The 24,339-nt window shown below is 40.3% G+C and overlaps 1 protein-coding gene across 2 annotated transcripts in view; it reads left to right on the top strand.

Annotated features, from left to right (window-relative positions):
- NEXMIF (neurite extension and migration factor) overlaps positions 1–24,339 on the top strand; it is a 500,288-nt gene that overhangs the window by 262,308 nt on the left and 213,641 nt on the right. For both annotated transcript variants that reach the window (XR_016313910.1, XM_089685208.1), the window contains exon 3: positions 10,477–10,537. The gene's annotated coding sequence lies outside the window, so the exon portion shown is untranslated. The remainder of the gene's footprint in view (positions 1–10,476; positions 10,538–24,339) is intronic.

Below are 24,339 nucleotides of genomic sequence, written 5' to 3'. Positions count from 1 at the left end.
AAGATAAACTGTTCACTTTTTGGTGGGGTGCCTCCATATAGGCAGTTGAGGCACTCACTTGAACAATGGAACAGTGGAGAATGCACACCATCTCCAAAGTTGTAACCAAGCTATAGGATCTGCTGAAGACTAAAAACCCTTATCCAATTTAGCTAACACTGAATTACGGAAGGAAAAAAAGACATTGAGAAAAATTGCATTAATAATAATTAATGTTCTGGCCACTTCCTAGCACTGACTTCACTTGATGTCAAAGGGATTTTCTGAAAGCTTAGAGTCCCAGTTCTTGTGAAAAGATGATACAGCACTGTCTATGAGAAACTAGTAGCATGTTCTCTAGGGATCTGATTCTCAAATTTCCAAAGATCCTGCAAAAAGATCCATTGACATCATGTCATCCAAGCAAGTCCACCAGAAGCCTAGGAGTTAGGTAGAGCTTTTTTTAATTATTTTGTCCCCAAGTGTTTTTCCTTGTTTTCATTTTCATAATGCAGACATCATGGGGTAAGGATGGGGACAGCCAGATAAGCAGACCTTGCATATTAGTGTGCAACACATCACATTAGGTACAATTCATAACTCCTGCTGACTCAATCTTATTAAGTTTCTCTTTAATATGTGCATTTGTACACACTATATTAGAATACATTCACAGTATTTGCACACAATTTGCAGTTACAGACTTTGGTTGGGAAAATAAATGTTATATATACAGAACAAAATGCCTCAAAGCTTGCCATACAGAAGAAGAGGAAATTATTATGTTGCAAATGATCCATGAATCCAAGAATTCTGTACTGTCATCAGCAGTGGAGCTCTGCTTATCTTTATATAACAAATAATTCATTGGAGAATTGGTTGCCTTAATTTGTTCAGACAACTTTAGTGTCTCAAGGTTATCATTTAAGATTGCTGTTAACCTATACTGCTAAACCGAACAGGATCAGATATGACATGCAACCTCTTACTTCCCTCTATGTGAACTGACTTTCCAAATCAATCAGCTCATGAATTGATCAATCAATCAATCAATCAATCAAGCACATGATAATAAGCTATGAAATGACTAATTTATATTGTAGATCAGATTATGTGACATAGGAGTGCACGTAACCTCTTGATCAAACGAATCCAAAGAAACAACAAATCTTTCATGCATGTTAACTAATCTTATTTTCCCTTTCCTTCCCCTATATTGCTTTGGAAGGATGAGAATATCAGGCTGCTATGGGCCTCTGTTTATGTTCAGCAATGAGTGCCAGGCTAACTATAGCCATGTGCCATAAGACCCTGAGACACTGCTAGTTATACTTACAAATATAGCATGTTTTTCCTATATATTTTTGTACAAAACCTTTGTTCTTCATCTTTATCAGGGAACCATGATATATCCCCAGGAGAGCTGTCTGTCACATTTGACTTATGCATATGTTCCTACCTGCTATCCATATGTTTAAAATGCCAGAAGTATTAATTGTCATGCAGAAGAAATTGACTGCAAAATCTATGTTCTAGAGCCCACTTGAGAAGGGAGTCAAGACAGTGACCTTCTCATCAAGCCCTACCTTTTGTACACAGCTACATTTTGTGGCACAATGCACCAATCTGCATTTCCAACACAATGACAGATGCAGTAGGGGAGGATGTTCTTCACAGAGGGAGGGAAAGTGTGAGAATGCTTAGGGGAGGTCATGAAAACAGTGTGCAGCCAATTGTATATTTTTAACCCCTGCACTGCTCACATTGACCCATGCTGAGTGATACCTTTCTGGTTCCTCTAGGTAGAAACCAATGACAGATAGCAGTGATTTTCTAACATAAATGCTACAGTCTTTTCATACAAAACTGCTTGTCAAACCTGAAGGTCAATGGCCTAATTTTTTTCTCTTGCAAGAAGACAGAAGGCTGTCAAGTCAGCCTAGACTTTCTGAAATGCCTACCTAATTACAGAGGCTAGCACGTATCAGCGGTTATTTATGAGATATAGTGCATAAAAATGGTCATTGATTGTGCATGGATAATAGGAATATACCAGTGACACCTATGTGGCATAATCAGGGTTTTTTTAATCGGCTGCAGGTATAAATAGATTGTGGAATTATATAATTGTTTGTGCGATTATCAAAAAAGTCAGATTTGCTATAGTAAACAGGATTTTTTTAAAGTGTTTCTAAAGGCTCATAGTTTTTTATCAATGCATTCCCTGCATTAAGTTAGAAACACCCCACTAATTGTCCCCCCCCCACAATTCCTAAACACTTTCCTTGGTCCTCCCAGGATCAAGTGCTGTCCCCAGCTGCAGCAGCACTCTTTTCTCTGCTTGCTGTCATGGGAGACTCTGAGAGTAGCGGGAGCCACTGACTCCTCCTGCTGTCAGTCAAACGCATAAGAGCAGGAGCTTGGGGGCTTAGCCAAGCTGCTCTGTGTGTGTCTATAGACATGTGTGTCTACAGCCTTGCTTGGAAGTGCGCCCACATGGCTCTCCCCTCAGCACATAGCTTTCCAAGGGGGTACCCATACGAAATATGGAGTGGACAGAGCCATTGGAAGACTCCAGGAAGAGAATGTAAGGGTCTGCTCTGTGCAATATTGTTTTATATTAGCCAAAACATACAGTATAATCTTTAATATCACTTTAGGTCACTATTGTACACCTGATGTTTATTCTGAAATCAGATGGGAGACCTTGTTGCGAGCAATCCTGCTGCTGGTGATTTTTTTCAACAGAAGAGGCCTGTTTGTCCTTATGGAATCTCACCCTCTGTAACTGAGGGAATGAGATGTCGCTCCTATCGCAAGCGAATGAGATTCAGTGCACAGTCATACCAGTGCGATTTCAGGTGCGATTTGGGAATTGAAATTGCACCTGAAATTGCATCTAATGAATGTGAATGTCAGTGTCTTAACATTTGCGAATTGCTGCAGCGAGTAGTGCTTGCATTACTTTTTCTGCAGTTTTGTTGCAATTTCACATATATAGAATATAGTGGAAATAGCACTGTAAATTGCAAGAAATCGTTGAAAATCTTCACAAAAGTCATCAGAAGTCACACCTGAAATGACTCTGAAATCCCACAAAAATCACTCGATTTTAAATCGCAGAGGTGTGACAGGTGACTCAACAGCATTTGGGCCAGCACCCTGCTGCAGTTGGCTACAAAGTGAGTGTTTCCTTAGGACAGGCTGACAATCTCTTTAGCGATTCTGCCACTGGCGATTTGTCACTAGTGGCTGAATCGCCTTTGTTATATTTTTAAAAAAATTTATTTTCTGAAATACAATTTTTTGATTTGCATCATTTTCACAGTAAATAAAATGTTTGATTCCTGCTCAACTTTAACTTATACATTTCAATTATCAGGAATCCTCACTCCATTCTGGTTTATTGACTTCAGTGCTAAACCGTTTGTGGCTAACTGAATACGTTTTATGGTGTAAAGTTTTCAGAATACCCAGTTCTCAGGCACAGGTTCAACGACAACAACCTCCTCGACCCCCTACATTCCAGCTTCCGCCCCCTACACTCCACCGAAACCGCCTTACTCAAACTCACAAACAACCTGCTAACCGCCAAAGCTAATGGCCACTACTCAGTGCTCCTACTCCTCGACCTCTCCGTGGCATTCGACCACCCCCTCCTCCTCAAGGAACTACACTCCCTTGGCCTCAGAGACTCCGCTCTCTCCTGGCTCTCATCCTACCTATCACAACGCTCTTTCAGCGTTACCTATAACACTACCACCTCTCCCCCACTCCCCCTCTCTGTTGGGGTCCCTCAAGGCTCTGTCCTCGGGCCCCTTCTCTTCTCCATCTACACCTCCTCCCTTGGCCAACTGATACACTCTCATGGCTTCAACTACCAGCTCTATGCCGACGACACACAAATCTATCTCTCGACCTCTCGCCTCACCCCTTCAGTCTCCGCCCAAATCACCAGCCTACTGAACGACATATCAGATTGGATGTCACTTCACTTCCTTAAACTGAACCTCTCCAAAACTGAGCTCCTAGTCTTCCCCCCAGCCCGCGCACCCCCCCCCCCTGACTTCTCCATCACGTCCAACCATGCAACCATTAAGCCCACCCCGCAAGCCAGAGTACTTGGTGTCATACTAGACTCCAATCTATCCTTCCAGCCCCAAGTCCAATCACTAACAAACTCATGCAGACTCCACCTCCACAACATCGCCAAAATACGCCCATTCCTAACCCCAGAAACTACTAAGCAACTCATCCACTCCCTCATCATATCACGACTCGATTACTGCAACTCCCTCCTCACTGGCCTGCCTCACAACAGGATATCCCCACTTCAGTCGATCCTGAATACGGCGGCCAGACTCATCCACCTTACCAACCGCTCTGTTTCCGCCACCCCCCTCTGCCAATCCCTCCACTGGCTTCCGATTGCCCAACGGATCAAATTCAAACTGCTAACACTGACGTACAAAGCTGTCCATAATTCTGCCCCAAACTACATCACCGACCTAATATCCAAATACCACCCAAAACGCACTCTCCGCTCTTCACAAGACCTCCTTCTCTCTAGTTCCCTGATCTCCTCCTCCCATGCCCGCCTCCAGGATTTCTCCAGGGCATCACCCATCCTCTGAAACTCCCTACCCCAATCCATGAGACTATCACCCACTCTCCTCTCCTTTAGGCGCAACCTAAAAACCCACCTCTTCAGGGAAGCCTACCCCACCCCCTGCTAACTGCCGATCTTCTCCACTCTTCCTACCACTCCATCCCCCACAGCTTTTCCTCCTGTACCACTATCCCCTCCCTCCTAGCTTGTAAGCTCCAAGGAGCAGGGCCCTCGAACCCCTCGTGTATCGCACTGTATTGTTATTGTACTGTCTCATGTATTGTCTCCCATTGTAATGTACAGCACTGAGCGAACTGTTGGCGCTATATAAATACTGTATTATAATAATAATAATAATGTTTTCATCATATAAATCTACAGTATGCCTGACGAAGATAACTGTGTTTTCCTGATAGCGTGCACCACAAAATATATGCCACTAGTGAAAATTATGACCTACATTTTCACTTGTCTGTTACTATGTATTGCTTAAATGGTGCAACACTTTACTGCTATGCAGTGGTATAGAGACAAGAAGTAGTAATAGACAATTTAAAATTAACTCATGGGCCTCCAGTTAAAGTCCGGACATTTTCCCACCTTCCAGTCCACTCCAATTTTCAGCTTATAGCACTGTTGCACTTTGAATGACAATTGCGAAGGTCATGGAACACTGTACCACTGCTTTCCGTCCGCTGTCTATAGGCAATAGGTGAATGGGAAGTGGTTAAAGTTGTTTGTGCTCTCAACTGAACTGTCAAGTCATCAAATGGCTGGTGTCATAACTGATCACATGTGCATCACCATGGCAACTGCAGAACAAGCAGATGCTAAGATGTCCACTTCATAGTAAGCTTTATAGAAAAAAAAATAACTAAAATCTTGTCAAATAAAATTATCAGTCTCAGTGTGTTTTTTTCATAGTTCATCTAGTTTGGCTTTTCAGGAAACCGTAGTGTTACATCTAAAGAATACCACTGACAAGCAAAATGAACAGGTGTCCTGAAAATGTTTGATGAATGATAAATTGGGGCAGATTTACTAAAACTGGAAAGTGCAAAATCTTGTGCAGCTCTGCATAGAAACCAATCAGCTTTCAGGTTTTATTCTCAAAGGTTAATTGAACAAGCTGACTGGCTAAAAATCCCAAAAGGAAAGTATTCTACCAGGTTTAAACTTCCCTAGAGAATAAGTATAAATTACTATGGAGAGGGAGCCATCCACAAAAATCTTGAAACCAAAAAATACAGTAAAGTTAGACTTTGGCTCAACCTGTTCCACATTTCTCATTATGAATGAAAAAGTAATATTAACTGACGCATTTCCAGAAATAAACTAATTCCTGACACAAGCTGATTGGCTACCATGCACAGCTGCACCAGATTTGGAGTGAACTAGTATTAGTAAATCAATCCCCCCCCCCCCCTGTCATTTCCCCTAAGGATTATAGTTGAGAAAAAAGAACACTGCATTAGAGTAAATCTAAGATACAAATAAAAAATCAAACTTTAGGCATCCTATGCAATAGAATTTACTGTGTATTTTTAGTGAGATTCTACCTAAGGGATAACTGCAAGTGCATCAGCTGATTAGACTGAGTAATGACACTCCCGTTCAGGAACCAGCCTTCCAAGGACATAGTAGAACATACAGTAAAGATGGAAAAGGACATAAAAAGATGTCCAAAACCTTGAATATGCCAATCAGTACTGTTAAATCACCTATTAAGAAGTGGAAAGTTCGGGGATCTCTTGATACCAAGCCAAGGTCAGGTAGACCAAGAAAGATTGCAGCCACAGCTGCCAGAAGAAATGTTCGGGAAACCCATAGGTAACCACAAGAAAAATACAGGCTGCTCTGGAAAAAGACAGTGTGGTTGTTTTGAAGGAACACAATATGATGACACTTGAACAAAAATGAGCTGCATTGTCTAGGTGCTAGGCATATTGTAACTGGGTTTTTTTGTGGCATTGGTGCAGTAAAAGCTAATTTCTGGCATCTTGACCAAACAGCTCATTTTATTTTCAAGTATCACCGTATTGTCCTTCTTAAAAACAACCACACCTTCTTTTTCCAGAGCAGCCTGTATTTCTTTTGAGGTTCTGTGGGTTTTTCTTTGAATCCTGGACAATTCCTCTGTTAGTTATGGCTGCAATCTTTCTTGGTCTACCTGACCTTGGCTTGGTATCAAGAGATCCCCAAACTTTCCACTTCTTAATAGCTGAATTAACAGTACTGATTGGCATATTCAAGGCTTTGGGCATCTTTTTATGTCCTTTTCCATCTTTATACAGTTTCATTACATTGTTACGCAGGACTTTTGACAGTTCTTTTCTGATCCACATGGCTCAGTATCTAGCCTAGTCAGTGCTTCCATGTAAGAGCTAACAAACTCATTGACTATTTATACACTGACACTAATTGCAATTTAAAAAGCTACAGATGTGGGAAATTAACCTCTAATTGGCATTTTAACCCGTTTGTGTCACCTTGTGTGTCTGTACCAAGGCCAAACATTCCAGGGTATGTAAACTTTTGATCATGGCCATTTGGGTGATTTCTGTTATCATTATGATTTAAAAAGGAGCCAAACAACTATTTGATAATAAATGGCTTCATATGCTCATCATCCTTAAATAAAAGAGCATTTTTTGGCATGATCAGTCATATTTTCATTATCAGTGCCAAAACTTCAAAGTTTCTGCCAGGGTATGCAAACTTTTGAGCTTTTTACAGCTTTTTCTTAAGAACAGATACAGGTAGAAATCTGCTTCAAGATTTGTTAAAATCCTTGCAATGTACATAGATCACCCAGAGGGTTTTTTTTTCTATGGCTTTTCAACAAAAGTGGAGTTATTCTTTTTAGTTTTAAATAGTGCGAAGAAAGATTAAACTCTGTCAGGCTTTATTGCTGCTTGTAATGCACACAACAAAAGTGCTACTACCCATATATCTTGAATGGAGAAAAGCCACAGGTGCCCAATCCACAGTTGCTCAACTGTATGCAATAGTAAGGTAAGGAAGGATCCGCACGGCCATGGATGCCCTTACAATGCGTCACCACCTGCTGCCCAGCCTCTAATGCTTCTTCATCTGCTGCCCAGCCTGCCTCTGAAGCTTCTCCACCTGCTGCCCAGCCTGCCTCTGATTCTTCTCCGCTTGCTGCCCATCCTGCCTCTGATGCTTCCCAGCTTGCCTCCGATGCTTCTCTGTCTGTTGCCCAGCTTGCCTCTGATGCTTCCCTGCCTGCTGCCCAGTCTGCCTCTGATGCTGCCCAGCCTGCCTCCGATGCTTCTCTGCCTGTTGCCCAGACTGCCTCTGATGCTTCTCCGCCTGCTGCCCAACTTGCCTCTGATGCTTCTCTGCCTGCTGACCAGTCTTTCTCCGATGCTTCTCTGCCTGCTGCCCAGCCTGCCTCTGATGCTTCTCCGCCTGCTGCCCAGCCTGCCTCCGATGCTTCTCTGCCTGCTGCCCAGCCTGCCTCTGATGGCTTGGTGCCCGCTGCCCAGCTAGTCTTGAGTACCAGGGGCTCATTCGCTGTTGTGTCTAATTTTGCTGTGCATCCAAGTTTGTTGCATGCCTGGCATGGGCTATCCGTTCAGCTGGGCAGCGGGCACCAAGCCATCAGAGGCAGGCTGGGCAGCAGGCAGAGAAGCATTGGAGGCAGGCTGGGCAGCAGGCCCATTGGAGGCTGCCCAGCCTGCCTCCGATGTTTCTCTGCCTGCTGCCCAGCCTGCCTCTGATGGCTTGGTGCCCGCTGCCCAGCTAGTCTTCAGTACCAGAGGCTCATTCGCTGTTGTGTCTAATTTTGCTGTGCATCCAAGTTTGTTGCATCCCAGGCATGGACTACCAGTTCAGTCTAAGATCCCAATTGTTGCCTCTCCTGAGCCCCTCTTGTGGCCATTTGTTTCTGTAGCGCCAAGTCCATTTACCCACTTTGGAAGTAAGAGCTGCATTCTCCTGTTCAGCCCCAGTAACAGAGGTCTTTTGCAAAGGGCAGAGTTCCAACTGAGCCTTGTCCTGACCTAGGTGATTCCTACACAATCCCAGATGCATTAGGGGACCCTTGCTGTGTGACCAATGCCTTGAGAAGACCTGAGTGGCTGTTTGAGTGTAGAGCAGTTTCTGGCAAGCAAGATGTTGAAGGCCCATTCATGATGGGACACCCTGGCGACAGTGTAACTGTATGGACTGGGGGTTACTGGTGTTAGGCTTTCAGCTGGCCTTTGGGGTCTCAGCGTTGGGACATATGCTGCATTTGGGATGTGTAAGTTCCAGATGTCCTCTTTAGGGATCTGATCTGTGGGGAACCACGACAGCTTTCGAACCCCGGCAGCGGGGTAACCAGCCAGATTCCAGACCCTGGAGGTGGGGCACATGACCAGCCACTAGATTCAGATGGCACACCATCCAGCGGGTGGAAGAACTTGGACTTGAAGAGTTTGAGAGAGTCTTCAGATATTGAAGGGAAACCTTCTTGGACTTATCCTGCACCCACATGAAAGCTATGCCACCTGCAGGTAAAGGCAACCTAATATTTCTCTGCAGTTAATAACGTTGCTCTCTTCTCCTATCAGCGTGTTCCTAGTTAGCACATGGGCATTATAGCACAACCCATTGGCTCCTCGTTCTACTTCTACTCCCTCTTCCATTTTGAGCCCTGCTATACAGGGACTTTAAGAGACAGATATCAATGTAGATTCAGGTCTTTTTACATTGCTTACATTGCAAAAGTATATTGATCAGTGCCATAATCAATACAGAGGCCCACTAATTTGTGTTTTCTATATCTGCCAGGAATTTGGCATTAAAGTGGGACTAAAGTCTGGAATACTTACCCTAGCTCTAATAGTTTGATTACCACAAGGTCCCTCGCTGTCACCAGTACTTTCTTCCTGGCTTTTTTGGGTGCCAGTCTTCAGTCAACTAGATTGGCCAGTGCAGGAATTTAGTTATCTTGGAACACAGGCACCATGCTGGAAAGTACACCTAGCTGTGCGTGTGCAGCTCAGTGTACATCTTAAAGAAAACTTTAGTTCTGCTTTAAGCTTTATTGTAGGAAACATCAGTGCTCCATGACTAATATGCATTGAGGAGTTGGCAAACAGAAACTCCCATCTGAGGCTTGTTGCACAAATTAATGATTCATTACTTTTAAAGCATACCTATAGTGAAATGTTCCCATTTTAATTGGACTAAAATATGGTTGCTTGCACATATTTTTGTTTCATAACGCTCTGCTCAAGATCCATAAACCCTGGGCTTTCAATATTGCAAATCTCCATTTTTGTGTGAAAATCAAAACCATACACCTGCTGATATGCAAGCCACTCTATAGCTCACAGCATTCCATTGATTATACAAGGAAAGAAGCATGGCAGTGCTGGAACTCTTCATGATAGTGGCTCCCTCGCAACTCTAAAAGAGGCATGTTGGTGCCAGCATATAATAAACTTCCTATGAAGTTCCATAAACTTTTATGATTTTTTTTGTCCTTTCTTTTCTCTAGCAGTTAGAAAGACAGATGGGCAAGAATTCTTAAGCATGAAGCTCTTTTAAAATGTGTTATAATAAATAACAGGAATTTTCTAATTCAGGGAGCACAATGGGTCAAAATATTTAAATCAGCAGGAGCTGCATGTAAGAAGGCTGAAATAGAAAAAAATGATTTGCTATTAATAATTTGACATTGTTTCAGACCAAGAAAGGGATGGGAAGATAAAAGATAAATACAGTGCAACACACTCTTATGATCTGCAATTATCATGTCAGGTCTTCCCGCAGTGATAAGAAAGTACAACAGCTTAGCCATGAATTCTGTCCTTCCTGATTTGTGTGCACTACTTCAATCTTTAATGTCTAAAACATTGTTTTTTCTGTTTATTTAGGTTCTCCGACCCAGCTTAAGGCAAAAAAGAAGTGTTATCAAATGGATCCCCTTGGCAACAGGTAACAATCATATAGATTGTACATATCATTATTCAAATTGTGGCTGAATATTAGCAGGTAATGTAATATATATTGGTAAAACAAAGTGAAGGTGTTGACTTTAAAATCCAGTTTTGTTCTATATTTGATCTCTTTAGGACAGTTTAGGAAACCCAAATTTTCTTTTGTTTTAGGGCCTCTTTAAAATAAGAGAATTTTCTCCACGCCCACTAGACAGAAGATCCCATACAGTTGTGATATTTCCACCAAAAACTTGTAAATGTTCAGTTCACAATGCACAATAATCTTACAGTCTAAATCTTGCTTAGAAATAGAAGGTTGAGTGCTCAACAGTGGTATTTGCTCTGTGTTGGTTTAAATCATATTAAGATACTATGGGATCTTGTTTTTCTAATTTTTATACAAGTTGGATAAATTGTGTTACTTACTGTGTTTTTTCAAAAGTTACATAAATTTCATTAATTATAAGATGTATGTAGTTTGTACAAATATGTAATGCTTAACCATTTCAATACCGTGCAATTTTACACCTTCCTGCCCAGGCCAGTTTTCACATTTCAGCGCTCTCACACTTTGAATGACAATTGTGCGGTCATACAACATTGTACCCAAACTAAAATTTTATCATTTTCTTCACACAACTAGAGCTTTCTTTTGGTGGTATTTAATCACCGCTGGAGTTTTTATTTCTTGCTAAATTAACAAAAAAAGACCAAAAATTTTGAAAAAAAAACACGTTTTTTTTTGTTTCTGTTATAAAAGTTTACAAATAAATAATTGTTTTTCATAAATTTAGGCCAAGATGTATTCTGCTACATGTCTTTGGTGAAAATAACCCAAATTAGGATGTATTATTTAGTTTGTAGGAAAGTTATAGAGTTCACAAACTATGATATAGATCTGAAAATTGATCAATCCTGAAGTACTGACAGCCAATCTAATTTCTTGAGGTCCAAGAAAGTCAGAATAGTACAGATATCCTCAAATTACCCCTTTTTGCAGAGTAGACAGTCCGATGTACTTCATAAGAGGAATGGCGAGTTTTTTGAAGTTGTATTTTTTTGGTCATAATTTTTCGAAAAATGAAAAAATGTAAAAAATTTTCACTATTTTTTTTTTACATATTGTCACCAGTGCAGTACAGCGTCATCATATAACTAGCATAGCGGTGAACAGGGACACTGACTGGTGACAGTATGAAAAAAAAAATATATATATATATATATATATATATATATATTTTTTTTTTTTTTGCTATTTTTAATATTTTATTACATTTTTTTTATTTTTTTTAAGATTATTTTTCATATTTTACTATGACCAAAGTAGTACAATGTTACCATAGTAACATTGTACTACTTTGGGGAAGTGATCAGTATTTTATTTTTTTTTACACAATTTGCTTATAGCAAAGAATTACTTTGCTATAAGCAAGCATTTACCTGAATGACATCGATTCATTCAGGTTTTTTTTTTTTTTGTGCTTAGCTGTGATTTGGCCACAGCTAATCACATGACATGTGCATGTGACCTGCTGTGACCATTCACAGCTAGGCAACAGTATACAATGGATGGCATGAATGAAGCCATCCATTGTATACAACTGTCATGTGACCTGCTGTGATTGGTCACAGCAGGTCACATGGTACCAGCAACGGGGGCCAGTACTCAGATCTGTCATCGGCCGTGTCTGAGGTACACGGCCGGTGACAGATCGCGCCACTGAGCAGCTCTGCAACCGCGCGAACTGCGCATGTGCGGGAGGACGCCAAATGGCGTATACCCCAGAAAGCTACAGCATTTTTGCGGCCGCCAAACGGCTATAGGCCGGGCGGCTAATGGTTAAAATGCAACTCCAACACTCCCTCCTCACTGCTAAAATACATCTGTCTCTATTTTTCTAGATATTGAAGCTTCAATATATACTTTTATAGACCTTGAGAGGGAGGCAAGCACAGGTCACAGGGTTGCAAAAATGCTTTGACCCCAGAAATATCATGTGGTTGACTTGTGAAACAGTAGCTTGAAGGTGAATTTATATAACGCAATTACCACCCTACATTTTATTGGTGCATATTGGAGTTGCTTCTTTAGAAATGAATCATCAACATTGTATCAAAATGCATATTTTAATCAGAAATTCAGTATTGAAAAGCCCCGTTAGTATCTTATAAAGTGTTTGTGCGCTTTATTCCTATTATTTTGCGGAATGTTTTTGTTTCTAAATGCCTGTGTGAATTCAAATTCAAAAAGATCGTTTATATCACTATGCAGCTAATGTTTCTTAGGTCCAGATCTCTGGCCCTACTGAATGGGATGTCCAAAGCTACAAAGCCTCAAGTCTAAGCCTTTTAATGTAATTATGCCATAGATCTTTGCCTGATCACTCTTACTTAAAACAGAGCTCCACCCAAAAGGGGAAGCTCCGCTTTAAGGACTGGTCCCCCGCTCCCCATTAAGGTTTGACACCTTTGGGGAGCGGGTACCCAAAATTAACAGGTACCCGCTCCCACTTCCGCTGCGATTGCTAAGGCGATCAGAAGCAGAGGTTGTCCTCCTACCCTCCCTCCCCATAGTTTTCTGGGGCACGTGACAGGTCCCAGAAGACTACGAGACCATTAAGGAATCACAGCGCTACTCGCACATGCGCAGTGGGCACCCGGCTGTGAAGCCACAAGCTGTCACAGCCGGGTGCCCACACTGAAGATGCCAGCGCCTGAAACACCAGATGGCTGGTGAAATGGGCTGCAGGGAGGACACCGCGGGATCGTGGGACAGTTGAGTGGCTGTTTTTTAAAAGTCAGCAGCTACAGTTTTTGTAGCTGCTGACTTTTATTTTTTCACAGTGCGACTGGAACTCCACTTTAATAAAAAGCTGGTCATAAATGTAACAGTCTGATGTATAAGTTCTACTATATTACAGGTACTTATATAGCGCTGTCAATTTATGCAGCGCTTTACATATTTATTATACAATCACATCAGTCTCTACCCTCAAGGAACTTACCATCTAAGGTCTCTAGCTCACATTTAAACGTACACATACTGGTGCCAATTTAGGTGTACATTTATTAAGCAAAGATAATTTATCTCATTTCAGTTCTCTGCAGTTCTCAGGGAAAATTCCTCTCCTCTGTCCCCCTGTTTATGAAGCGGAGAACATTTGTTCTCAGAAGGAGAAGAGAGAGAAGTTTTTCCTCTGACAATAGCTGAGTTTGTGTGATTTAAATGTTGATGTTTTTAAATGTGGTGTGCTGTTAAATTGGCCTAAATTGTTAAGGAAACATTTTCACAGTTTCTTTTGCCTACTGTTTGCTCCCAAGGTAAAGGAACTATATTTTTTGTATATTTTTCATTGTGAATGAGGTATTGGAAAGGATGCATATACACTTGTGAAATATGGTAAAACAAAGTGAAGCTGTTGCCTTAAAAATCCAGTTTTGTTCTATATTTGATTTCTTTAGGACAGTTTAGGAAATCAACATTTTCTTTTGTTTTTGGGCCTCTAACCACTTTTTAATGCACATTTGGCACATTCTTTAAATGTGTATTTTGCCTCCTTTTTATTTTTTAGCATTGTAGCATTATTTACATGCATTTTGCTGCTTTTTTAACATGCTGTATTTTTTTTAACAAGCATTTTGGCATTGGTTTTTTAATGTGCATTTTGGCACTTTTCTAAACACACCTTTAGGTGCTTTAACACACATTTTGGCACAGGTTATTTTGGTGTAGTTTGTAATGCACTTTTTTGTGCATTTTGATTTGGTTTTTATGCATATTTTGGCAAACTGCACATTTATTAGCCACTTTTGGGTGACATTAACAAATAATGACACCGCAAACATGACATGCATTTTGCATGCGTTTCCAGAACACGCACAAAAACGCAGGTAAAAAATCAGCCAAAATACATGTTAAAAAAGCACCAAAAATGCACATAAAAATTTTAATTCACGTTTTTAAAAAAATATGTGTTAAAAAAAAGCAGCAAATTGTTTGTTACAAACTGCACCAAAATGTGCATTAAACTGCACCTTTTTTTGGGCATGGAGTGTTGTGTGTTTTTTCAATGCACATTTTGGTGTGTTGATAGCATATTTATCAAATGACAAAATGTGCAGCAAAATGCATGTCTGCTAACAGTAATTGGGGTGCCATTAAGAATGAATTGCACTCAAAAGCCCACTGCGTATTTTAACACAGTTTTAACACACTTTGGAATTGCAGCAAGAATTATGCAATTCTGCCAAGGATTCTGCATTGCTCAGGTGTGAATGCACTCTAAACGACAATACATAATGTATTGTCATTTAGAGCGCATTCACACCTGAGCAATGCAGAATTGTATATATATTGTATGTGTATGTGTGTGTATATATATATATATATATATATATATATATGTATTGTACACTATATGTAAACCACAAATACACATATATACATAGATATATGTAGTTATAATTTATATATACATTTATATTTTAAAGAGATGGCCAGTGAGATCTTCAGATCTCACCTTCATAAACTGGCCATCTCTGCAAAAGTGAATGGCAAAAGGGTGTGTCCTGTGATGAGAAGTGAAGAAAATGTTCTGTGCTCCTCACGTCAGCTTCATAAACTGGCACACCTGAGGGATCAGCTGTGATCATCAGGATATCGGCATTTTTCTCTTTCATAAACGGACACCTTAAACTGGAGCCAATCAACCTACCAGCATGTCTTTGGAATGTGGGAGGAAACCAGAATACCCTAAGGAAACCCACGCAGGCTGAACATATAAACTTTGTGCATGTAGTATCGTGGTTAGGATTTGAGCCAACAACCCTAGTGCTGCCGGGCGGGAGGACTAACCAGTTGCCACTGTGCTGCCCCACTATATAAACATCTTTGAAGTTCAAGGATCTCCCTGGCTGAATTAAAATTGAATGGATTGATCAGGTAGTCTCTCAAATGATATAGTTTTAAATTGCAGATTATAACATGTATGACAGCTTCACCACACAAATGTTTTTTTGTGACATAATAAATTGGTAAGACAGTGTCAAAGAACGGAAGTAAATAAACTGGTGCTTTATAGCCTATGCAGGAGTTGATATACCATCTTCAATACTAATCAAAGGGGAAGAAAAAACTAATTTTGGATGAAAGCCTGCTATTATAAAATAATCAGTATTTTAGACTAGCATATATTGCCTTTGGTTGGCATCTGCAGTAACAGACTCCTGCCATCACCTGATAAAGCAAAAGGTTTTCCCGGATGCTTTTAGTATCAAGACGTTGGATCTGGATTGTTTATGAATTCCCAGCATGCCATCCTTCTCCAAAAGAGACCCCAGCATCTGTCCATACATTTAAAAACATCTTGTGTAAAGTAATGGCTGGTGTGCCATCTGTACATAGTTTTCTTTTTTTCTTGCCAAGCAGTTTGAAAATGCATCCAACTTTAGAAGCCATTAACTGTACAAATGCAAATTATTAACAGTGTATTTCTTCTATATGTAATTATAGCAACGTGCAGGGGGTTCTAATATTGACTGTATTTATTTTTTGTTAATTTGAGATTTTTTTATATCTCCTACCAAATTATGGTACCCTCTCTAATTCAAGCTTTTACTTTATATAAAATAAAGTTCTCTTCCTGTCTTTTCCCATGTTTTGTCAGCATTACTTTTTACGAAGCAAACTATGCGTCTTTGGTATGCCTATAATAGAAGCAGACATTCCTGTACTCAAGTGCCTCATACTAGTTCCAGGGCGACTCAGTGGAGTTGATTTACTGTTGGAGAAGAGAATTGTCATTACTAAATGTCCACACAGCTTAGTGAATAAGGTGAAAATGTATTTACTTCAGTCATCCAGTCATGTGCAAACAATACTGTTGATTTAAAAAAAAAAATCAGTTACACATGATTGGATATTCCAAGTAAACACTTTATTCACTAAGCTGAGTAAACATGCACTGGGCTAAAATAACTTTTTTTACTCCTTTAGGAAATGAACCCCAGTGAACAGATTTACCTTCACTGCCGGAATAATAAGCAGCACAAGTCAGAGAACAGCTGCTTCAAAGCTTAACTGCACAGGTGTTTAGTTTTTGACAATTCCCTTTTATTTCATTAATTTGGTATAAAATAAAAATGTATACAAAACCCCAGCTTCAGCCATTTTTGGATAGAGTATAATAGATTTAAAGCCATTGTGTGTTTTTATTGCTGTATCTGTTACCATTGGGGAGAGGAAGTAATGAAAAATCTCTCTGACAGAGACAAAATAAAAAAAAACACAGTAGAATGAGGCCTTTTTGCTGTCATGATACAGTGACCACTGAATCCCTCATTCCTCATGTCATACAGGCATCATAAAGACAGGATGTGAGAAAACATCCTCCAATAGGGTTACACCGAAATAAAGACAGAAATTTCAACTCTTCACCAAAAATTGTTTGACGTTAGGGCTTCTAGTATGTTTGACATTTAAATATCAGCATGGTCATGTGTGTCATGTTATATATAAAAATAAAAGCAAATGGAAATTCCTACACCCCGTGTAGTTTAACTTAGTACCTTTTATCTATTGCAGAGGCTTTCTAGAAATGTGTTATTTCAAACCTTGCTTATAAAGGTCTTGTTCAGACTGTACCCTCTTAATGTGGTTTAACTTACCTTCCCACTGCATGTAAACTGAGAATACTCTTCTCACCACTATAATCTATGCGATGATCAATCTAAGTGTGGCATGCTGTGACAGTGTGCTTCCAAACTCCAGCAAAAAGCAGCTTGGGTGCACATTACAGGGAGAACAGTGATGCATGTCCTCCAAGGATACTTTACAATTGCACAAATATTGCACACTGGTCTCTTCAGCACATACGTCTGAATGCAGGCCAAGTAATTTTATTCAACAAAAGTATTTTATATAAATTAAAGAGAAGAATGGATGGTAAATGAGGAGTTAAAGTAGATATTCTCATCACATGCTGCAGCAGGTTTTCAGGGCATGACATCATGAGCTCCAGACTTTAAACTTTCCAAGGATGGGTGAATCTGCCACTGAGATCTTAATGTGCAGACGTTTTCCTCTGAATTTTCAGGACCCATCATCCGAGCGGCCAATTAGTGTCAGTTTTATTGGTAGTTTTGTAATGCGGATGCTTGCCCACCAGGGAGGATACAGGAAGCACATTATTTTACTTAGCCTGGTTGGTGCCTGTCACAAAGTAATGACTTTCATTCTCCACCAAACAGAGGCAAATGCACAGATAAATCCCAAGGCCAATTTCTGTGCAGCATCCTGACCCCAGTGCACCTGCCTCCTTAATCCCAGAGACCCAGAGAGTCTGGATCCTTGCCTGCAGGCCGTGTCGGTATTACCTGCTTACTCACTCCCAGGACCGTCATCAATGTACTTCTCTAGTGTGGAAAACCACTGTAGTTTAATTCATATGAGTGTCAATCTTTAGTTCAGGGAAAATTGAGTCTTAAAAAAAAATACTGAATCCAATTTTTGTTGCTTATAAAATACCTTTCATCATTGTACGATGTGCATATTAACATACGGTTATAGATTACAAGTGATAAACATATACAATATCACCATGCATATTTTTTTTTTATTGAGTGTTGGACAGATCGTTATATTTTTTAAACCATTCATAAAAATCCAGTTAATGACAAAGAGTTTGCAAATATTTTCTTATTGCATTTAAAGTTTTATTAAAGGTTTTTCCAGTAAAGCATTACAGAGGTAAGAAACAGTACATATGTTATAAGCCTAATATGCAGAACAGCAGTCACTTAGGGACATTGTGAAAACCACTTAGGAATTTTGTAGAGGGATCTGAAGTCTAGAGCGTGAGTGAAGGGTTATTTTGAATATCTCAGGTGTGTAGATGTGTAAAGTGTTCTTATAGTCTCCCTGTGGGGAATCAGAGACCAGGCCATCTAAGCGCGTACTGTTTTAATGTTCTTGGATTCATGTTTTAGTCATAAGATGATTGCATGGATCTGAGTAGCAGAACAGTATTCAAGGGTATCAGGTGAATTAACTTTTTTTTATCTTGATCATAGAGAGATTGGGTTAGGTCCTCTATGCCACAAATTGTATTTAGTTGTCTACACCAGTCATGTACAGTAGGAATTTATGATCGTTTCCAGAATTTTGGAACTGTCATTCTAGCAACAGTAGGGATATGTATCAGTAAAGTTATCGGGATATGTATCAGTAAAGACTTCTCATACTTATTCAGGTTCTACCTTGGTGATGATAGCAAAGTGACTGACAAAAGGTTTTTTTTTTGGGGGGGGGGGGGGTCAGGTCAAAAATAGTTGGAGTATTGTCCCTATGGAGCATGTCTAGCACAGTAAGGTTTTGTTAAGTTTTGCTGGTATACAGTATCAGTGACAAATAAGCATATACCCAGATTCCTGAAGTCTAGTGATGATCAAAGCTTTAGGTGTACGAAAGAATAATTGTGTCCAATTGGGAGTTTGTGTGCTGGAGTTTGTTTGTTTTTTTCACAAATATGGCAGAAGGAGGTTCTGGTGGAATGATCTGTGTGGAGGCATTTATAAATAAAAAAAAGCATTAAGGAGTTGTGCATCAAATCTATGGCAATATAAGGATTCATGAAGGATATGAAAGGGAGATGCAACACTGTGGGGATATATGTTGGGTGATTATTTTTATCTCTACTTCTTTTCATTTAACAATGCTGTGGTTGCTGAGACCTGATGGGAAAAATTGGTTTTGAAAGACGAATAGGAGTGGGGAGGCATTGGTGATAAAAAGTTGTTTCCTTTCCATTTCTTGAAGGTTTCGAAGTGATGTAAATAAACTGTTGGGCATTTGTTGGAGTGAAGTCTACTAGTGAAATCCCAGGGAGGCAAGGAAAGATTTGAGGGGTGATGTTGTGTTCTACTGATGTCAGAGGGGGGAAGGACAGTAGAGCAATCAGTAGGGTTTGAAAAAGAAAGAGGAATCTGGAAAGTTTTATGATTTGGATAAGATTGAGTTTACTGAACCATGGGATATTTTGTCCCATTTTAGTTGATCTAGTGGACTCCATCAGGGCTGCATAGTAGGTATACGTCCCTAGGGTCCTATGTCATTTTGATGCTGAAATAGGTTGGGCCATTTGTAATCAGTGGAAAGGAAAGAATTATTTAAGGGAGCTTGTCACTTCCTGACATATGGTGACATTCATGGCTTCTGAGTTTTTTAAATTTATTATGAGATGTGAGAGAAAGCCATGAAGATCAAACTTCTTTATAAAGTTTATAAGTGACACATTGGGGTTAGTGATATATATCAATAAGTCATCAGTGCATGATTTGCAAATTTACAATTTAACATAGCGACCAACAACAGCTGAGTGTGGGCTCTGATACAACACAGAAAAGGTTCTTGGCTAAGTGCAAATTTTAGTGGGAATAAGAGGCAGCCATGATATGTTCCATTAGCTATATTAAAACTATCAGACAGATTATCATTGACACTAACCTTTGTACTGGGTGAGGAGTTTAGGGACATTGCTCATTAACTTCCCTGAAGGTTTATAGAATAAGTTCGCCTTTTTGACAAAAATAATAAATGCACATTTTGTTTTTGCAGGTAAAAAAAATGTGCATTTATTATTTTTGCCTGTAGGAGCCTGGAAAGCATTGCACCAGCAATCAGTAGATCGCTGATGCCATGCAGGTCTCCTGCAGACCTGTCAGAATATCTGCTTGCCATACGGGATGTACGTGCAAGCAGATATTCTGACATGAAGCTTCAATGAACTACAAGCCGACAGCTGCTAAGGCTGCTGGGACTTGTAGGCACAGAACTGCACTGTTTTCAAATCTGACAGATAGTACGGGGAAGCTTCTCCCCATACTAACTGTTGGGGGGGGGGGCAGGGGGCGTAGCTGCAGCTATGGGAACATGTTATATGTTCCATCATAAGAACGAATGGAACATGTAACATGTTCCCAAAGGTGAACTTATCCTTTAAATTTATGTATTTATGTGTTTCAATGATAAATGGCCAGGCCACCTGATCAAATGCCTTTTTAGTGTCGGTAGAAAGGGGCATCATGGGGGGGCTAGAAAGATGGACCCAGTGATAGTGTGCATTGTATTATTTCTAGTATCTCTGGACAAGACTAAACCAGTTTGGTCTGTATAGATCAGGGATGGCAGATATTGGTTCAGTCTACTAGCAATAATTTGCTAAAAGATTTTTGGTTCAAAATTAAGCAAGGATATAGGTTATAATTAATGCATTTGGTTGCGTCTTTTAGTTGTTTAGGGATCACCGCTTTGGTCACAGCTAAGGAGTCATGGGTCAAAGAGCATCACCGTTGGTCAAAGTAATTTGACAGCCTTGAATTGGGAGACAGGTTTACGTAGAAGCTTTTAGTATAAAGGGCAATGCTATCAATTCCTGGGTCTTATCACTTTTTAGCCTCTATATTGTGCACAAAAAGTTTTATATCAAGATACTGTAGTGCTTTTTTAGCTTCTGGTGATAGCCTAGGCATTCCGGATGGTTGCAGATAATCTTGAATATAGAAGTGTTAGGATGTGGATTGGAAAAAGGGTGTGATGTGTATAGATGAAATAATTGTTATTAGCAGTATTTGAAACAACTATGATGGCCTTGTTCCAGTGTTGCTTCATTTGTGAGAATATGGGCAAAATAGTGATAATGGATCAGGCTAAGGGGCTACTACCCTTATACCCAAATTCATAATATATTCTCTTGCATTTAGAGACTAAGTGTTTGAGTTTTTAAAACATGTGAGATTGCAGTTCCTTTCTTATTGTGATGAAGGTTTGTAATATATGTAGTGTTTTGAAAGGTTGTATGCTGCAATTCAGGATGTTCTACATGATTGGGTAGTAGTTAGTGGTTGCCTCCCATTCTTTTTCAGTTGAGTTCCTAATTTAATGAACATGAACTTGTGGGATTATCATATTGTAGGTGGTTGACAACTTGGTTGGTGTCATTGAAAAGGTAGGTTTAGAAGGGCTACATATTGTGTTACGATGTCAGGAATTATCAGCAAGGATAGCTAGATTTACGTGGCTACAGTGAGACCAGACCATATAAATTAAAGTAATATTTATTTACATTGAAACCAAAATCCATCCAAGTACCAGCAAACAGCAAACATAAAAATATAAGTGAACTAAAACCCAGTGACAAAATATGTAACTGAACAATCTTAACAGAGTAACAGAAAGCTTAACTAGCGAACTAACTATATACAATATATACAAATGGGGAACACAGAAAAGCTGGATAAAACTGGAGGTGCCATGAACACATTGGAAGGGGGAACCAAAACTGGGATCAGGAACAAGATGAATAGGAACAAGGCAGCAGGGTTCAGGGTGTAGGTACAAGCAGGGGCGGACTGACAACTCATGGGGCCCCCGGGCAATAGGGAATCATGGGGCCCCTGTGTCCTCTGCCAAACTCAAACCACACCCAAAAAAGCATATGAAAGGTACCAGGGACATCTCATGGGGCCCCCTATTGACCCCGGGCCCTCGGGCAGTGCCCGAGTGCTCGAATGGTCTCCGCCACTGGGTACAAGACAAAGAGCATGATCAAGAGCAGGAACAGAATAAACGGCTACCAGTATCTAACAGCAAAGCAAAATACTGACGTGAGAGGCACTAGTAGAAGAGGAACTAAATACCCTCCAAGCAGCCAGCATCAGGTAGAGACTGATTACTAGAAACTGCTGGCTGCTGGGAGACATCCACTGGTGAACACCAGAATTACAACCTCCCACTCTGGGAAGCGTAGTGCCACCAGCAGGTAATCCAGGTCCTGACACACGAGTAAGTGGGTTTTGGAGAAGGGAATCTTTCAGTTGTCAAGTCCAGGGTTTGTTAGTGGGATGGTGAGACTGGAGTTTTAGGGATAATAATTTAATAAAGAGATATCTTTCCTACTCATCTCTTTGTTCTGCTAGTAATTGAAATTTGGCAAGGTGGGAGATTAGTATGGCTACTCCCTTGAGTTTAGAATTGAGGGAGTCACTACAGTAGCATATGAGGTAACATCATTTGTTTAGCATCTGATGAGTTTTGTTGTTAAGCTAGATGCTTAATAAGTCAAAAACTTTTCTTCCTTATCAGAATAACATGCCATGTTAAAGACCAAAAAAAGGTTATCGGGATATGTAATCAAGAAGATCCGTAGATTTTGTTGGTTTCATTTGGCAGTGTCTTTTGCTGCAGAGCTGTAAGCACAACTGTGAAGAAGTGGTCTGCTGGTTCATGGTGCAGGACAAGATGAATATGCAGAAAGCGGTGGTTTACTGTAGGTACTGTCAACATCAGGGATTAGATGTTAAGTTTCAGGGTTAGGTTTAAATAAGTGTTGGGAAAAGTTAAGTGAAAGGGATTATGTTATATACCGTATTTTCCGGCGTATAAGACGACTGGGCGTATAAGACGACCCCCCTACTTTTCCTGTTAAAATATAGGGTTTGGGCTATACTCGCCGTATAAGACTACCCCCCTCTTCCAACCAATCACGGCAAGCAATATACCAGTATTTTCTGTGCACACTGTGCACACTGCATACAAAGCCTGCTTGGATTGGGTGGGTCAGCTCTCCCTGCCTGCCCAGCCCTGCCTGTCTCCAAGATACCATAAATTGCACAGAACTGCCACAGACATTATAATATTAATAATTACCGTATCTCATAGCAGTTAAGGGGACAAGGTCGGATGCAGCAGTACCATACCGGTACTTCCGAGCTGACACTTCTGCACATGTCTAGGGCAGCAGTAGACGATCACTGATCACCATTCCTCGCAGAACTGCATGAGACGTCGGATGCAGCCGTTCAGTGCTCGATTGATCGTGACTGAAACTGTGACATGCGCAGAATCACTGTGTATCCCTTCTCTGCATATCACAGTTTCAGTCAAGCTCAATCGAGCACTGCTGCATCCGACGTCTCATGCAGTTCTGCGAGCTACGGTGATCCGCGATCGTCTACTGCTGCCGAAGACATGCGCAGTAGCGTCAACCCGGAAGTACGGTAAGGTTTCAGCACAGCACCCGGCGTATAAGACGACCCCCGACTTTGTAGACGATTTCCAGGGGTTAAAATGTCGTCTTATACGCCGGAAAATACGGTACTAGTGTTAGAGTGGTGGTTAAAGATACACTCTCATTAACACCTTCAAGCCTAATGGTAAAACAAATCTTAACCCCTAAGCACATTTTTTTAACTGTGACATGTGTTAGCAAAACCTACATATCATCACAACTAATTTGTGCATCCACGTGGATTATACCTTGTTTTTTCAGGACAAATTGGGCTTTCATTTGGTGGTAAATGGTAATGGGTATCTCCTGATGTTTTATTATCCAGGGAAAACTGGCCCAAAATAGTAAAAAAATTATTGTTTTTAAATTTAGCTGTATATTTCCTGCTACTACCATAACCTACCAAAGAACAACTCAAAATAATTTCTCCTGCTTCTGATGATCACAACGATACCACATGTGTGTATGTTGGTTGTTGTTTGTACCTGTAGTGTGGACCAGAAACAATAGTACGTATTTTACTTTTTTTTATCCTGCTACTAACTGATACTAATTTAAAGAATGTAAAAAAAAAAAATCTTGACCCCCCCCCCCCACACACACACACACACACAAATATGGACCCTGACCCTTGATTCTGACCATGACCTTTGACCCTGACCTTGACCCAAACCCTGGCATTGACCTAGATTGAACCTTAATCTAGGTATTTTTTTATTATTATTTTTATTTATTT

This window comes from Staurois parvus, unplaced genomic scaffold, assembly GCF_062004578.1.
Source record: "Staurois parvus isolate SC_StPar_1 unplaced genomic scaffold, SC_StPar_1.0 ptg000365l, whole genome shotgun sequence".
NCBI classification, from domain to species: domain Eukaryota; kingdom Metazoa; phylum Chordata; class Amphibia; order Anura; family Ranidae; genus Staurois; species Staurois parvus.
The sequence above is the reverse complement of the archived record's forward strand: the minus strand, read 5'-3'. Positions and strand labels throughout refer to the sequence as shown.